This window comes from Nicotiana sylvestris, chromosome 8, assembly GCF_000393655.2.
Source record: "Nicotiana sylvestris chromosome 8, ASM39365v2, whole genome shotgun sequence".
NCBI classification, from domain to species: Eukaryota; Viridiplantae; Streptophyta; class Magnoliopsida; order Solanales; family Solanaceae; genus Nicotiana; species Nicotiana sylvestris.
The window spans coordinates 33,807,260-33,824,312 of record NC_091064.1 but is presented as its reverse complement, the minus strand read 5'-3'; positions in this window follow the sequence as shown (position 1 = coordinate 33,824,312).

The following is a 17,053-nucleotide window of genomic DNA, read 5'->3' as shown; positions in this document are numbered from 1 at the left end:
AATCTTTCCTTTTGGTAATCGCGTTAGAGTAGCGACTTTATTTCTCAAAATAAGGATATGACTGGATGGCCTATACTATTTTGTTTTCTTAAAGCCTGTCACCTCTCGTCTCTTTCTTCATTTGACTATAGATTCTGTAATACTCTACCGTTGTCATCCATGTATTACATCCTACTCATAGTGCTTCATTATCTCTCTTCTTACTTCCCTGCTAACATTTTTGTCTATCACTTTATGTTCTGAAAACTTTAACAAGAAATTATTTTGCCCTTAGCTCCCCTTGCTCCATCTACCAGCTTTTCGGGTTGCCTAACATTCTTTCTCTACTAGGGTCGGGAGCCATACTAAGGTAATATTTATCCCTTTAAGGCTTCCAGTGCCTATTTTTGTAGTACTCATATCTAGCTGTATTTTTTTAGAGTGCACCATCTGGGTATCTCACAAGGAGATCTATTAGCACATTTGCAATAACCTTCGGAAATATCAACTAACACAAACAATCCATTTACCATTTTGGGTCACTCTAACCCCAACCGGATCCTAATATCCGTCCTTTTCTTATACTACTTCTGTTAGCCCCCATAGAGCATAAATAAGATGTGTGTGGCTAATTGTACATACCTGTGTTAGTGTTGAAGGTAACTCAAAATACTTATATCTCCCTTCCTGAGTGGTAAGTAATGGTAATCTTCACTAGCTGAGTACCTCGTACCCTTCTTCATCTTGCTTCTTTTACTTGTTGAAACTTGTATCTACCTTCTGATTCTCTCGTGTCTTTTACCATATGGGTAGATAGATATTAATGCCTTATAAATCCTTTTCCAGAAGCTCACATGTCTTAGTACACACATGATCTGCTGGAGACCTTACATTTACTCATTATAAACATGATGCAAAATCGAGTCATCTGAATCAACTCTTCCATAGGCGCATTCAATCCATTACATTGTCTTCCTAGATGTTGGCATCATCGTATTATGAATGAGATAGAGTTTAGGAAATTTGAGTTCTTACAATTGAGCCCTACTACATGATCTAGAGTAAGAAGAAAGAGTGACAGTCCTAAATGCCCTGTAGCCTCTTGCTTATAAGTGTGGAGCACAACACACCCATAAACAAGACTCTACTAGATATGGCTTGTAGACTCTCTAGGACAGAACTGCTCTGATACCACTTTTGTCATGACCCAAACCGATATGCCGCGACGGGCACCCGGTACCTTACTCAACTGAATACCAACGTAATGTATCTTTTCGTATCATGATATCAAAAGTAAATGAGAGAGAAAGACTGCCATAGGATGACTTGAATAAAACATGTAATACCAACTTATACATAAGACACACGGGCCTATAAGACCAAAATAATCACTCATATACTAAACAAAGGCCGACAAGTCCATACAATCTTTTACGTACATGACATATGTCTACAAGACTCTAAGAGTACATAACCGTCAAAAGCCCGAGACAGGGCCCCTACATACCAATCAATACGTGTCCAATGTATACTAACTAAATAGGCAATTCCGTAGCAAATGGAGCGCACCAACACCTTGCGCTGAGCTAATTGCTTACTTGGAAGACTCTAGACCTATCTATCGGGACCTGCGGGCATGAAACACAGCGTCCCCAGGACAAAGAGACGTCAGTACAAATAATGTACTGAGTATGTAAGAAATGAAAATAATTAAACTATAGACATGAGAGAAACATGGAGTAAAAGTTTCAACATGTATATTGGAATAGCTTTGTGAGCCATTTAAATTATAATGTCCTACATATGCGTATAAATGTTATACATTGCATGGGTGTATACGTTCATAACATTATCAATCCTCTAAGGGCATCCTAGCATATCATCTCGGCCACTGTGGGCAAATCATCAACGTATACCAGCTGATTAGGTGGAGGTGCGTATATAATGCCATAACCTTTTCCCATATTCCATATACATATAAATACGCACACACACACACACACACATACACACACACACAAATATATATATATATATATATATATATATATATATATATATGTATATAGTGCTATCTGGTCATGGGTCAATGTAAATGAATGCAATGCATGAGAAGTACGTCAATAAAATCCCTCGGAATATCACAAGACCATTATGCCTTTGATTAATATCATGAAGTAAAATTTTTTCAACTTACGTATTTTTATGAGACCCATGAACAGAAGATGAAATAATAAGACACATGGGAATTCAAGAAAATAGGCACCTCTAATACTTCTATGAATAGAGTCATTTATGAAAATTGTGCATTTGCTCGTTTCGTTTGTATCGTATGGATCATGCCAAAAGGACAGAAGGGATAGCCTTAACATACCTGAGCTGATTCTCTTGACAATCCCTCTAACACACGTCTTTTGCGAAGAACACATAACGTCAGATCAAAGTAGTGGAAAATCCGTATGATATTCTTGAGAAAGATTGCACCGTACCCCCTTAGAATCACAAAATCCCGTTGCTATTATGCTAAGAAGTCTCATAGGAATTCTTGTTGAAGTGACTCACATTACTATGACGATAGATATATCTCTCTTTTGAATTTGATCCTAATCTTTTATAACTTTGGTTGAATTTGAGAAGTTTTTCATGGATTTGTGAAGTTGAACGTTGTTACGCCCTGTAATATTACGTCGATATTACATCCCACAGTATTATATTACAATGATGTTACACCTTGAAGTACTACATTACGATGATGTTACGCTTCACATTATTAAATTATGACAATGTTGCACTCAGAAGTATTGTACGTTGAATTTGTCATAAGGTAATTGACATCATTCCAAGGAAAAGATTATTTGGAGATTATAAGGATTATGATATTTCAAATAAGTAATGAGTAAATTCGTGAAGGTGAGAGGAGAAGCAAGTAAAAGAAAATGAATTTTCGTCCAAGTTTGGCATGTTGGGATAAAATTCAACACGAGCATTAATACTCGATATTTATAGACTAGTACCATACAAGGTACCATATGACTATGATAGTAGGATGTATAAAGTTTATTAAAAATAAGTAGAATTTTAAGTAATTTAAGATAATTTTTAATTATGCGGGTAATGGGTTAATTATCGGGTAACGAGATATTACCTAATTACCTAATAAGTGGATAAAGATTAACTTTTCCCACCCCACCTCACCCCCATGTAGCAGCATTAGCTAGCCTAGAAAATGACTCTTTAATCTCCTTGAATAGGTGGCTATCTAGGATTTATTTGAAATTAATAAGCAAAGATTTATGATAAGTCTTATCTCATTCTTCATTTTGGACAAAAGAAGAACAGAACCTTCATAATCCAAGTAAGAATCATATGTACCATTTTCCTAGTTCGTTCAAATTACTTCAAAGAGCAGAAGTTAGTTCGTTCAAATTGATTCAAGAACAAAAGCTAATTCAATCCATTTCTTGCGATTCTAAATTCAATCCAACGTACAACAACACAATTCCAACGAGAATTTGTTAGAATCGTAGCAATGTAAAATTTTGCGGTTCTAAAGGTGTACGTGCAATCTTCTCCAAGAGTATTATACGGAATTTTTCCTACTCCAGGTATATTAAGGCTACCCCTTCTTTCTTTTTTGGCATGATCCAAATTATACAGAAGAAACGAGCAAATGCACGGTTTCCATAAATTACTCTATTCATAGAAATACTAGGGGTGTCTATATTTTTGATTCCCCATGTGAATTATTATTAACTTCTGTTCATGGGTCCCAGAAAAATACGTATTTGATAATGTTTATCTGAAAGGCATATTGATTTTTATGGCGTTCCGAGAAAATTTTATTAACGTATTTCTAATGCATTTCATGCATTTATACATATACATTGACCCATGACTGGATAGCTTTATATATGCGTATATATGTATATTATATTTATATGGGATACGAGAAAAAGGTTACAACGTTATATACGCACCACCACCTGATCAGCTGGTGTACGTTGATGATTTTGCCCACAGTGGCCGAGATGATATGATGGGATGCTCTCAGAGGCTTGATGATGTTATGAACACATGTACCTATGCACGACATGACATTTATATATATATGCATGACATTTTAAATATTAAAGGATTTCACAGAGCTATTCAGATTTACATGTTGAGTCTTTTACTCTATGTTTCTCTCATGTCTATTATTTACTAATTTTCATTCCTTACATACTCGGTACATTATTTGTTCTAATGTCCCTTTTGCCTGGGGATGCTACGTTTCATGCCTGCAGGTCCCGATAGACAGGTCGAGAGTCCTCCAAGTAGGCGATCAGCTCAGCGGAAGAAGTTGGTGCACTCCATTTGCTCCGGAGTTGCTTGTTTGGTCAGTATGATTTAGATGTGTATTGTTTGGTATGGTGGGGCTTTATCCTGACCTTTACGATATTATGTATTCTTAGAGGCTTGTAGACAGATGTCATGTATATGATTCTTGTATGGCCTTGTCGGCCTATGTTTTGAGTATATAAAGGATCATGACGACCTTATAGGCCCATACGTCATATGTATAAGTTTGGATTACATGTTGGATCGTCCAATGTCGAGTATTTCTCCATGTTTTATTTTACTTATCTCACGATAACCTCTCTGGCTCATTTACCTATAATAGTATGATACGAAAAGATATGTTATGTTGGTACTCGGTTGAGTAAGGTACCGGGTGCCCCGTCGCGGCCCATCGGTTTGGGTCGTGACAAACATTGCCATTCCATATTTTGAATTAAAGAGAGTCTTTCAATAGAAACCTTTAACAAGAATGAGAGACAAGGTGCCCATGTCTTAAATTTTTGCCACCACCTCCTTAAGCACCTAATTAGAGGGCAATTTGCTGCCACAATTTTACAATCCCACGTGGAACTGTTGTTCCCCTAACATTTATCCAAATCTCTCTTAAATAATTATCCACAAAATTTAATTTACAAGTTTATCTCCCACTTATAAATCCATAATTACCCAATTATCCACATAATTAAGAATTATCTCAAATTACTTAAAATACTACTCACTTTTAACACACTTTATACACCTCACTATCATGGTCATGTGGTACCTTGTATGACACTAGTCCATAAAAACCGGGTATTATAGCTCGAACCGTATTTTATCCTAAATTGTCAAACTTCGACGAAACTCATTTTCTTTGATTAGCATACCCTCTCACGTTAACGAATTTACTCATAACTTGTTTGAAATAGCATAATACTTATAATCTCCAAATAATCTTGTCCTTAAACAGATGTCAGTTATCTTACAACAAATTCGACGTACAATACTATAGGGTGCAACATCGTCGTAATATAATACTGCGAAGCATAACATCGAGTTACTACTGTAGGGCGTAGCATCATCGTAATATAATATTGTGGGGCGTAATATCGACCTAATACTGCGGGGCGTAACATCATTTCCCCTTTTGGAACATTCGTCATCGAATTGACTGATGCACTTATCATTCTCATAACCCATAGCTCGTACGAATACCTCAATATTCTCCTTGCCATTTAGGCAATTGTTCTTTCAGTAAATCCAAAGGCCAGTGCATTCCTCCCTTTAAGCCTCTTTCTCACATCACGACTTATAGTTGGAATCCTCCCAATCATGTAACTGTTGCTACCTTCTATCATGTAGCATGTACGACTCTAACTTGGTATGTGCACCTATACGACACTTTTCTCCTCTTTTCTCCATCTTTTAGCCAATATCTAGGCCTTACTTTGTGAACATATACAAAATTATGTCAAGCTATCCCTCTAGGCATCATTAGTTTTACTACATGTAAGTAGGCCATACTATATCATAGCACTTCCTTCGATTTTCGTTACTGAGGTCTGCGACCAACCTCTAGGTTACTCTCGTTGCTTATCCTATATGCATAAAGTTAAGTCTTTTAATGCTTCTTTATTATTGTTCATCTTAAGAATGATGGTCTAATCTCATCTTATACTTTATAACTTTTATCCATCCAATGTTAATTCACCTTAATGTTGATCTTAATTTACCACTGATAACTTGACCTCTTATGTAATACTTCCGCTAGGGCTCATGTCTCAGTGGGGAACATCTGGAATAATTTCCATAATCGTATTTCATAGTATCCCAATGTGATTCACCTTATGGGGGGGGGGGTATTTTAATCCCGTGCCATCCGTGAAACCTTTTCTTCTTTTTTTCAAAATTATTATTCAATTGAAGGCCCAAATATCATCCTTTATCTGTCACAATTACACCCTCATTTTATTACCAGGGCAACATTCCATCTCTTCTAAATAATACTAGTCTTAGGCTCCTTTGAGTTCATTCAGGCTATATTGAGCTTTATATAACTTAGAGAAACCATCAGCTCTCTCATTTTTGTGGGCTTAATCCCGAGGACTTATCTATTCTCATCACCTTCTCACTCGCCCTTTCTTATCCTTGCTCCAAACTTCTCAAAACCTTGTCGCTCTACCATACTTTAGCTTGCGATTTACACATATTCATTTATATTACTAGCAAGTTTCCTTCAACTTTCTTGCACCAAGATTTCCTTATGTTATTCTGAAACATCAAGCGGGACATCACATCGTTTCAAACTCCTCTTTACTCCCTTAACTAGACCTCACGATACCTAGAAACCTTAGGCTAGAAGGTATGCCTCTGACGATGCCGCTATCATTCCTGGATACTCCCCGCTCTTCTAGCCTTTTATCCGAAGTATGGACTATTTGCAACCTTCTGCATTTGAATATCTCATACGTTGTTCACCTTTACCTTACTTACCTTAAAATTTTGCATCACATTTTCTATCTTTTCGATGATCTCCCTTCCACATAAGTATAATTCACATCTACAACTTGAAGCTCTATTATAATACTTGCACCTGTGGTGTATACACAATCTGGTGGGAGCTTCATACTAACTTCTTATGAGGCTGGTACTTCTTCTAACTGGCTTTATCGTAGAGCCGTTATAAATATGGTTGTTGTACCATCTCCCTTGTACCTCTGATATTAAAAGAGATTATGCAGTGTTCTCAATCACAATTTCTATAATTATTTTGGGTCCAATAATTAGACTCTTGAAATACTTAGTTAATGTAACTTTTTAGTTTCCTCTTACCTCTAATCAACCTTTATGTAGGCTTAAACTATCATCCAATCTGCGGCTCATGGCATTAGTTATTACTTTAGCCTTTCATGGGTGCTATGGAATATCCATGATACAATCTTTTAATAATTCAATCCTTTGTCTATGACCTTGTCTCAATTCTTTATTTTAACTTATATCGAAATCTTCTACAGCTATATGATTGTCAACATTTATGCTGCATGGATAATACTCTAAAAACTTAAGTGTGTTCATAACATAACTAACTATGGATCATTGATCGAATAATTCCTTTCGTTCGTTCTCAACATTTTTTAAATGTAAGCAATTACTTTTCTTGGTCTTCCTTCCACCTTGTTGTGTGTATACTTAGCTTACCTTAGTGCCCACACATATTGGAATTCCATACAACTCATATGATCTTGAATATCACTTCTGATTTAACTTCCCGTTCACTGGCCACGGTAGGTGCCACTTTCTTATGTAATGTATTCATTATTGTTGTGAGACTGTTATTATAAGAAAATTTCCTCTTTAGATCACTAAGCTTAGGTTGAAGCCTTCTTCCTTATTTCCTCAGCTAGTCTTTCATTGTAGTACTTAAAGAGGACCCTCTGACTCTTGTAAAGCTGCAAGCTTATTACATCGCATACTTGGCAGAATTTTTGATATCTTTCCTCACCTATAATTATCCGTAGTTACTTACCTCCATGCCCTTGTGCTTGTAGGGTTGCTTCTGAATTGATATTTTGACTGTCTTTCCAGTGGCATTATCTTTTATTTTCGTAACACTCATACGGTACCTTTAACTACCCCAACTCCTATCTGAATATATATCAAGAACTACAATGTCATAACTGCGAGGAGGAATTCACTATACTTGGTTTTGCTATGTTTATCTTGCACGATCTATTGATTTGTCTGTATCCTCTTGTCTAGCCATTACTGGGCTCTTCCTGAATCAACTATTAACTAATCGTTGGCCCATTCTCATATCAATATTCTGTGTGATCTTTCCTGGGTTATTTCCTTTGTCTTAACTTACATCTCGCACTGGCTCTTTTCTTATCAATAACATCCCGGGCAGGAACCCTTACTTCCTCTCCTTGACATCATGTTTGCATCTGTAGGCTTTGAATAAGTTCAATCTCCTCCCCTTTCCATTTTTATCGCATTCTTCCTTTACCATTCCATAATTACTAGAATCACTTAATTCTGACTTAATGCCACATCACTCCATATTTCCCACTTTTGGGAAGTACTAAGATTTGGAGCCACGACAATCTACCTATAGATGTTTTACCTCTTCGTCTTTGGCGTCTTTTCACATCATTGATGACCCTTGCTTGCTTTGCGGTAACCCTTCTGTACCAAGGATAACAAAATTCCTTACCCACAAGGGTGACACTTAATGTAGCTAGCACACATAGTCCCTTAAGCTTAACTTTACTCACAGTGCTTGCTTTAGGGAAGTGTCTTCCTGAATGACCTTTAAGGGTTATTCTTCTATCGTCCATTCTTTTATCACCAGAACGCACTCTGAAATTCTCATGATGCCGACTAATATCAAATCACTCAATTCCCAATTTAGTTTATCTTGTTCACCAGCCCATACTAATTTCTATTACTCTGGGGTCTAACCTTTCCTTTTGGTAATCGCGTTAGAGTAGCAAACTTATTTCTCGAAATAAGGATATGACTGTATGGACTATACTCTTTTGTTGTCTTAAGGCCTGTCACCTCTCGTCTCTTCCTTCATTTGACTATAGATTCTATAATACTCTACTATTGTCATCCATGTATCACATCTTACTTATAATGCTTTATTATCTCTCTTCTTACTTCCCTGGTAACATTTCTATATATCACTTTATTCTAAAAACTTTAACAAGACATTCTTTTTCCCTTAGTTCCCCTTGCTCCATCTACCGGCTTTTCGGGTTGCCTAATATTGTTTCTCTACTAGGGACGGGAGCCACACTAAGGTAATATTTATCCCTTTAAGGCTTCCTGTGCCTATCTTTGTAGTACTCATATCTAGCTGTATTATTTTAGAGTGCACCATCTGGGTATCTCACAAGGAGATCTATTAGCATATTTGCAATAACCTTCAGAAATGTCTACTAACACAAATAATTCATTCACCATTTTGGGTCACTCTAACCCCAGCCAGATCCTAATATCCATCCTTTTCTTATACTACTTTTGTTAGCCCCCATAAGACATAAATGAGATAGGTGTGGCCAATTGTACATACCTCTATTATTGTTGAAGGTAACTCAAAATGCTTATATCTCCTTTCCTGAGTGGTAAGTAACAATAATCTTCACTAGCTGAGTACCTCATACCCTTCTTCATCTTGCTTCTTTTATTTGTTGAAAGTTGTATCTACCTTCTGATTCTCTCGTTGCTTTTACCATATGGGTGGATAGATATTCATGATTTTGGAATCCTTTTCCAGAAGCTCACACATCTTAGTACACATATGATCTACTGGAGACCTTACATTTATTCATCATAAGCATGATGCAAAATCGAGTTCCTCTGACTCAACTCTTCCACAGCTGCATTCAATCCCTTACGTTGTCTTTCTAGATATAGGCATCATCGTATTATGAATGAGATAGAGTTTAGGAAATTGAGTTCTTACAACTGAGCCCTACCACACGATCTAGAGTAAGAATAAAGAGTGACAGTGTCACGACCCAAGTTCGCCCTCCGTGAACTGTCGTGACGGCACCTAGTCTCTACGACTAGGTAAACCTAATAATTGTGGAAAAAGAACCAAAATACGGAAAACTAATAAAAACTGAAGATAAACAAATATAGAAGTGTTTAAGATGCCGCTCGGCATATACCAATACAAGATCTCAGAAACTAAACAATTCCCAAAACCTGGAATCTCATGAAATTACAAGCTATGAATGCTACATTGTGCTCTAACTCTAGAATGTCTAAATCAAGATAAATATAGAAGGGCTAAAACTATAAGAGAGAATGGAAAGGGACTCCTCGGTCTGTGGACGCATCAGATATACCTTGAAGTCTCTGGAGAATCGTCTTGCCTCAAGGTTAGTAGGAATCAGTCGAAGTACCTGGATCTGCACATGAAAAACATGCGCAGAAAGGGCATGAGTACACCACAACGGTACTTAGTAAGTGTCAAGCCTAACCTCGGTAGAGTAGTGATGAGGAAGGTCAAGGCCCTACTGATTATAGCTGAAAACGAGGTAAAATAGTATAGAATACGATAATATAATTAAATGCTAACAATAAGAAGTAACACAGGATAATAAGAATTACAATAACTATAACGGAGACAAAATAACCACAAAAGGAATACTGCTCAATACAGAGATTACAACCGGGGATCTCTCAGTATCCCGATAATTTCTTAGTATCCTCAATATGTATGCTGGGGATATCTCAGTATCCCTAGGATCTCTTAGTATCCTTAATATATATGCTGGGGATCTCTCGGTATCCCAAAGATCATGTGCTGGGGATCTCTCGATATCTCGCACTACAGTCCAAATCAATATATGTGCAGGGGATCTCCTGGATACCGTCCCGTAATCCCAAAGTAAATACACAGCAACAACACGAAGAATACTCAATTAAATTCAATTTCATACCAAGGTAAAACAGGTATTTCTAACCTAGCATACTACACATAATCCAAATAAGACAGTTTGAGCAAGTAAAGTAATTAAGTCAATTAGACATGCTTCCCTAAGCTAACAACAGGCTTAAATTGCAAGTAGTATAAACAGGAAAGGAAACATAATTAAAGTTACTTAATGAAAATAGGATTTTCAACAATTAGCACAAGTACGCACTCGTCACCTCACGTACAAGGCATTTCAAATATCAACAATATCAAATCCTAAGGGGAGTTCTCCCACACAAGGTTAGACAAGCCACTTACCTCGAACCGGCTCAAAATCAACCCAAAACCATGTTCTTGCCACGAGTACTCGACTCCAAATTACTCAAATCTAATCAATTCAATTGCATAATATAAACATAACTTCAAGTAACTGATTTCACAAATAAATTCTAAGCTAATATTCGAAATTAGGTAAAAAGACCAAAATGCCCCCAAGCCCACGTCTCGAAATTGGGTAAAAGTTACGGATTATGACCCCCCATTCACTCACGAGTCTAACCATACCAAAATTATCCCAATCCAATGTCAAATTCCCAATCAAAACTCGAAAATTAGGTCTAAGAACTTTTCCAAATTTCCCCCCAATTTCTCACCCCAAATCCGAAATTAGATGATGAATGCATGTTTCGATTAATGGGTTATAAGCAAAAAGGAGTTAAGAATCATTACCTAATTGATATATCTGAAAATCCCTAAAAATCTCTCATAATTCTGAGCTCCCAAGCTCTAGTTTTGATAAAAATGGCCAAACCCTCGACTTTGAAATTTTATATTATGCCCAGATAATTCCTTCTTTGCGAACGCGGAAGGACACTCGCGTTCGCGAAGCACATATTCGCTTGGTCTAGTCATCTTTCATCTCGAATGTGATGTCCCTGTCACGAACGCAGTGACCATCTCCTCCCTCTTATGCGAACACAGGACCATCTTCACGAACGCGTAGATATAAGACCTCACAGCACCGCGAATGCGGGAACACCTTCGCGAATGTGAAGCATTAAACTTCCACCAGCCCCAGCTCCTCTTTGCGAACCCGAGACCCCACTCGTGAATGCAAAGAAGGAAACCAGAACTGACCTGCTGCAATTTTTCTGCAAATTCCCTAAGTCCAAAAATGACCCGTTTAGCATCCAAAACATACCCGAGGCCCCCGGGACCTCAACCAAACATGCCAACCAATCCTAAAACATCATTCAAACTTGTTCCAACCTTCGGAATGCTTAAAACAACATCAAAACACCAAATTAACATCGGATTCAAGCCTAAGAACTCCAAAAACTCTTAAATTACGCTTTCAATCAAAAGGTCTATCAAACCTCGCCCGAATGACCTGAAATTTTGCAAGCACGTCACATTCATCACTACGGAGCTACTCCAACTTCCGGAATCCTATTCCGACCTCGATATCAAGATCTCATTATCGAACTGGAAACTTCAAAAATTCAACTTTCGGCATTTCAAGCCTAAATAAGCTACGGACCTCCAAAACACAATTCAAACACGCCCCTAAGCCCGAAATCACCCAACGGAGCTAACGGAACCAACGAAATTCCATTCTGAGGCCGTCTTCACACTGCTCCAACTACGATCCAAATTCTAAATCTTAAGCTCTCTTTTAGAGACTAAGTATTCCAAAACACTCCGAAACCCAAACCCAAACATCCCCGCAAATTAATATAGTAGAAACAAATACGGGGAAAGTAGTTAATAGGGGATCGAGGCGTTAATTCTTAAAACGACCGGTCGGGTCATTACAGACAGTCCTAAATGCCATGTAGCCTCCTGATTATAAGTGTGGTGTACAACACACCCATAAACAAGACTCTACTAGACACGACTTGTAGACTCCCTAGGATAGAACTGCTCTGATACCACTTTTGTTACGACCCAAACCGATGGGCCGCGACGGGCACCCGATACCTTACTCAACCGAATACCAACACAACATATATTTTTGTATAATTATATCAAAAGTTAATGTGACAGAAAGGATGCCGAAGGATGACTAGACATAGGCTAACAAGGCTATACAATCTTTTACATACATGATATATGTCTACAAGCCTCTAAGAGTACATAACTTTCATAAGGCCGGGACAGGGCCCCGACATACCAGTCAATACGTGTCCAATACATACTGACCAAGTAGGCAACTTCGGAGCAAATGGAGCGTACCAACACCTTCCGCTAAGCTGATAACTTACTTGGAGGACTCTCGACCTGTCTATCGGGACCTGCAGGAATAAAATGCAGCGTCCCCAGGCAAAAGGGATGTCAGTACAAATAATGTACCGAGTAAGGAATGAAAATAAGTAAACAATAGACATGAGAGAAACATGGAGTAAAAGATTCAACATGTATATCTGAATAGCTCTGTGAACCATTAAAATTATAATGTCATGCATATGCGTATAAATGGCATACCATGCATGGGTATATGTGTTCATAACATCATAAAGCCTTTGAGGGCATCCCCTCATATCATCTCGGCCACTGTGCGCAAATCATCAACGTATACCAACTGATCAGGTGGTGGTATGTATATAACGATGTAATCTTTTCCCATATCCTATATACATAAATATATATATATATATATATATATATATATGTGTGTGTGTGTATGTATATGTATATACGTGTATATAACACCATCTGGTCATGGGTCAATGTAAATGAATGTAATTCATGAGAAGCACATCAATAAAATCCCTTAGAATATCACAAGATCATTATGCCTTTGATTAATATCATGAAGTAAACTTTTTTCAACTTACGTATTTTTCTGAGACCCATGAACAGAAGATGTAATAATAAGACACATGGAAATTCAAGAACATAGGCACCTCTAATACTTCTATGAATAGAGTCATTTATGGAAATTGTGCATTTGCTCGTTTCGTTTATATCGTATGGATCATTCCAAAAGGAAAGAAGGGATAGCCTTAACATACCTGAGCCGATTCTCTTGACAATCCCTCTAACACACGCCTTTTGCAAAGAACACATAACGGCGGATCGAAGTAGGGAAAATCCGTATGATATTTTTGAGAAAGATTTCACGTACTCCCTTTGAATCGCAAAATCCCATTGCTATTATGCTAAGAAGTCTCATAGGAATTCTTGTTGAAGTGACTCACATTATCATGAAGATAGATATATCTCTCTTTTTAATTTGATCCTAATCTTTTATAACTTTGGTTGAATTTGAGAAGTCTTTCATGGCTTTGTGAAGTTGAACGCTGTCATTCTATATTTTGAATTAAAGAGAGTCTTTCAATAGAAACCTTTAACAAGAATGAGAGATAAGGTGCCCATGCCTTATATTTTTGACACCACCTCCTTAAGCACCTAATTAGATGGCAATTTGCTGCCACAATTTTACAATCCCCCGTGGAAGTGTTGTCCCCCTAACATTTATCCAAATCTCTATTAAATAATTATCCACAAAATTCAATTTACAAGTTAATCTCCCACTTAAAAATCCATAGTTACCCAATTATCCATATAATTAAGAATTATCTAAAATTACTTAAAATATTACTAAGTTTTAACACACTTTATACACCTTATTATCATGGTCATGTGGTACCTTCTATGGCACTAGTCCATAAATACTTGGTATTATAGATCGAACCGTATTTTATCCCAAATTGTCAAACTTCGACGAAACTCATTTTCTGTGATTCGCTTACCCTCTCACCTTCACGAATTTACTCATAACTTGTTTGAAATAACATAAAACTTATAATCCCCAAATAATCTTGTCCTTGAACTGATGTCAGTTATCTTACGACAAATTCAATTTACAATACTGCAGGGTGCAATATCGTCGTAATATAATACTACAGAGCATAACATCCACGTAATTCTGTAGGGCGTATCATCATCGTAATAAAATACCGTGGGGCATAATATCATCATAATATAATATTGCGGGGCATAATATCGATGTAATACTGCGAGACATAACTTCATTCCCCCCTTTCCAACATCCGTCCTCGAATGTTGACTGATGCACTTATCATTCTCATAACCCATAGCTCGTGCGAATACTTCAATAATTCTCTTTGCCATTTAGGCAATTGTTTTTTCAATAAATTCAAAGGCCAGGACATTCCCCCCTTTAAGCCTCTTTCTCACATCATGACCTGTAGTTGGAATCCTCCAAATCTCATAATTATTGCTACCTTCTATCATGCAGCCTGTACGACTCTAACTTGGTATGTGCGCCTATGCGACACTTCTCTCCTCTTTCCTCTAGCTTTTAGCCAATCTCTAGGCCTTACTTTGTAAACATATACAGAATTATGTCAAGTTATACCTCTAGGCGTCATTAGCTTTACTACATGTAAGTAGGCCATACTATACCATAACACTTCCTTCGATTTAACGTCACTGAGGTCTGCGACCAAACTCTAGGTTACTCTTGTTGCTTATCCTATATGCATAAAGCTATGTCTTTAACACTTATTCATTACTATTCATCTTAAGAATGATGGCCTAATCTCATCTTATAATTTGTAACTTTTATCGATCCATTGTTGATTCACCTTAATATTGATCATAATTTACCACTGATAACTTGACCTCTTATGTAACACTGCTGTAGGGCTTACGTCTCATCGGGGAATATCTGGAATAATTTCCATAATCGTATTTCATAGTATCCCAATGTGATTCACCTTATGGGGGGGGACGTATTCTAATCAGTGCCATCCGTGAAACATTTTCTTCTTCTTTTTTCAAATCATTATTCAATTGAAGGCCCAAACATCATCCTTTATCTGTCATAATTACACCCTCATTTTATTATAAGGGCAACACTCTGTCTCTTCTAAATACTACTAGTCTTAGACTCCTTTGAGTTCATTCAGGCTATACTGAGCTTTATATAACTTAGAGAAACCATCAGCTCTCGCATTTTTGTGGGATTAATCTTAAGGTCTTATCCATTCTCGTCACCTTCTTACTCACCCTTTCTTATCCTTACTCCTGTCTTCCTAAAACCTTGTCGCTCTACCATACTTTAGCTTGCGATTTGCACATATTCATTTATACTACTCGCAACCTTACTTCAACTTGCTTGCACCAAGATTTCCTTATGTTATTCTGAAACATCAAGTGGGACATCACATCGTCTCAAACTCCTCTTTACTCCCTTAACTAGACCTCTCGATACCTAGAAACCATATGCTAGAAGATATGCCGCTGGCGATGCCACTATCATTCCTTGATAATGAAGCCCCGCGCTTCTAGCCTTTTATCCGAAGTATGGACTATTTGCAACCTTCTACATTTGAGTATCTCGTACGTTGTTCACCTTTACCTTACTTACCTTAAAATCTCGCATCACATTTTCTATCTTTTTCATGATCTCCCTTCCACATAAGTATAATTCACATCTACAACTTGAAGCTCTATTATAATACTTGCACCTGTGGTGCATACACAATCTGGTGGGAGCTTCATACTTACTTCTTATGAGGCCGGTACTTCTTCTAATTGGCTTTATCATAGAGCCATTATAGAATATGGTTGTTGTACCATCTCTCTTGTACCTCTAATATTAAAAGTGATTCTCCAGTGCTCTCAATCACGATTTTTATAATTTTTCTGGGTCCAATAATCATACTCTTGAAATACTTAGTTAATGTAACTTTAATGTAGGCTTAAAGTATCTTTCAATTTGCGACTCATGGCATTAGTTATTACTTTAGCCTTTCATGGGTGTTATGGAATATTCATGATACAATCTTTTAATAATTCAATCCTTTGTCTATGACCTGGTCTCAATTCTTTCTTTTAACTTATACCGGAATCTTCTACGACAGTATGATTGTCAACATATATGTTGCATGGTTAATAATCTAAAATCTTAAGTGTGTTCATAACGTAACTAACTCTGGATTATTGATCGAATAATTCCTTTCGTTACTTCTCAGCTTTCTTTAAATGTAAGCAATTACTTTTCTTCCTACCCCTTGTTGTGTACGTACTTAGCTTACCTTAGTGCCCACATATATTATAATTCCATACAACTCATATGATCTTGAATATCACTTCTGATTTTACTTCCCGTTCACTGGCCACGGTAGGTGCCACTTTCTTATGGAATGCATTCAATGTTGTTGTGAGACTATTGTTAGAAGACCATTTTCTCTTTAAGTCACTAAGCTTAGGTTGAAGCCTTCTTCCTAATTTCCTCAGGTAGTCTTTCATTGTAATATTTAGGGAAGACACTCTGACTCTTGTAAAGCTGTG